Here is a 2500-nt window from a genome sequence, read left to right on the forward strand (position 1 = left end):
AAGAGGAGAGGGAGAGGAGGAGGAAGAGGAGAGGGAGGAGGAGAAGGAGGAAAAGGAGAAGGAGGAAGAGGAGGAAGAGGGAGGCATTCCTTTGCTATAAATCAAGCGTTCAAGTTCAGAAATGGCAGCCTCCATCAAACGCAACCCTTTTGTTTCATCACAGATAATCGCACAAGATAATAATCACAAAGTACGGGTGCAAGGACAGGACACGTCTGGTGTGAATCGATCCCACTGCGTCCTCTGCTGCGTCTGCAGGTCACAGGGTAGGCTACTGTACTATGCAGACCTGCTGACAGGGGGGGGGGGGGGGGGGAGAGACAGACGGTGGACAAAGATGTTGTCTCGGGCCCAGGGTGATAGGGGGCCTGGAAGTGGGTCCCAATTACATTGTATGTATTGGGTAGGGGGCCCTTTCAGATGACTTTGTCCTGGGCCCAGCAAAAGCTGTCAGAGGCCCTGGTACTATGGCTGGTAGAGGAACACAGAAAGAAGAGTAGACCGAGAGTGCGTTCCAATATGCGACCTTGCCTCCTCCACTTGTGCTTGTCTCCTCGTACCAGGAAGCAATATGTCATGATGACATCACTGACAACAGCATTATATTTCAATATCTTGCAAAAGTTCAAATGTAAAGTCTTTTTCTCATTTGCAATTGGGATGGTGAGTGAAAAACAGTCCCTCAAAAGTTGTTGTGGCTAGGGCTGACAGCTGGGAAACTTTATCGTTTTCTCCGCGGAGGAGGGGCCAGGAGACGGGACGAGGAGACAAGCACAAGTGGAGGAGGCAAGGTCGCATATTGTAACGCACTCAGAAAAGGAGAGGAGGAGGAGGAGAGGAAAAAGCCAATGCAGCAGAGACAGACGAGAGCAGATAACGAGCTGGCAGGTGATGAATAGGTGAAGGGTGCGTTGGGAAATGAGCTTCTCTATTCAGTAGCATGCCAGCTCATTACACGGCCGCGTCCAATCGCTTTATTCTCTTGCCAGCCAACTGCCCTCCGTGACCTCCAACGACAGGGGCAGTGCAGTGCATTAATCAATTTCACACCAAAATAACGTGTCCCTTAATTTAAAGGCTGCCTAATAAGCAGATCTTGTGCGATGGAGCGGCCTCTATAATGAGGAGGTGACTTCCTGGAAATGTGAAGAGTTGAGATGCAAAACCCCCTAAGTGCCTTTTCAGAAAATAATCTTAATTAATTTTTATTTAATACAAAGCTATCAAAATTGCACATTCTTTTATTTTATTTATGTAATATAACTATTTATATGTATTATCAAGATAAAACACCGGAATTCCTGCCACGCGCTTCCTACTGGAGACATTGAGAATGGACTAGCTCCGAAACGTCCGTCTCTCCAGTTAACCTTAGACTTCTGTTGTATATTTTCGGCTTCAATACACTTTTTCACACAAGTCTTGTGTGCGCCTCCTCTTTTCCATTATCTTGATATGTATTATCAAGTACATGAATGTAAACCAAACCAACAACAGGGTTCTCTAAAAATATAGAAGTACAGGTCTTCAGAAATGGAGTTAGGGGGTTTTGAATCTGAACTCTTCATGTATAGACAACTACACGTATCCCCTTCAGCCTTTGAATATTTTTTTTTCACCTCATTGCCAGCAGCCATGGAGCGTTATCGCTGCTGAATTATTCCATTTTTAAGAAGAGAAATTTGCAAATTTGATAAGCTTAACTTGTAGCCAAAATGAGTTTTCTTTTTTGACCTTTAATTATCCAAGAAGGTTTGATAAAGATATATTTTTTCAAGCTCACAAAATACACAAATACATCTAAGCTGATGTACAACTAACTAACTAACTAACTAACTAACTAACAAGCGCCTCTTAGCAGACAGACTATCAACTATTGTCTATCGACCAAAGCAGCATTCCAAGTTGCAAGTGTTGTAATAGCACTGTGCTATACAGGGAAGTTTGTTTGCATGCATAAACCTATTTATGTATCCGTGTCAAGGGCGCAGGGGCGATACAAGACAATAGGCCCTGGGGCATCCTGGGGGATCTTTGTGCGATGGCGAAGTGCTGTGAGCATTCATACTCTGGTACTAGGGATGCACCGATACCGATACTGGTATTAGTATCGGCACCCGATACTGCTCATTATACTCGTACTCGTACTCGTGAAGCACTTGCCGATACCAGGAACGATACTGCTATTACGCAAAACAATGCAAAATCTTCTCGCGTTCTGTGGACTTGAAAGTAGCATAGAAAAAAAGTACCACCTCATACATTTACTAACATTTAAATCTGCATGGAAATGGACAATAAAAATATCACAGATGGAAAAAAACAAGGCCATGCATTTATTTTCATTGTATTTTGGTGGTAAAAGGTATCGGTATCGGTACTCGGTATCGGCAAGTACACACATTAATGTGCTCGTACTTGTATCGGTTTTCAAAAAAGTAGTATCGGTGCATCCCTATCTGGTACAGTATACTATAGAGGCCAGCACATGGCCAACAAT

At 43.7% G+C, this 2500-nt stretch overlaps 1 protein-coding gene across 1 annotated transcript in view; it reads right to left on the minus strand.

Annotated features, from left to right (window-relative positions):
- LOC134463054 (ubiquinol-cytochrome-c reductase complex assembly factor 1) overlaps nucleotides 1–2500 on the minus strand; it is a 49336-nt gene that overhangs the window by 14131 nt on the left and 32705 nt on the right. The gene's annotated exons all lie outside the window — the stretch shown is intronic.

This window comes from Engraulis encrasicolus, chromosome 14 (genome assembly GCF_034702125.1).
Source record: "Engraulis encrasicolus isolate BLACKSEA-1 chromosome 14, IST_EnEncr_1.0, whole genome shotgun sequence".
NCBI classification, from domain to species: domain Eukaryota; kingdom Metazoa; phylum Chordata; class Actinopteri; order Clupeiformes; family Engraulidae; genus Engraulis; species Engraulis encrasicolus.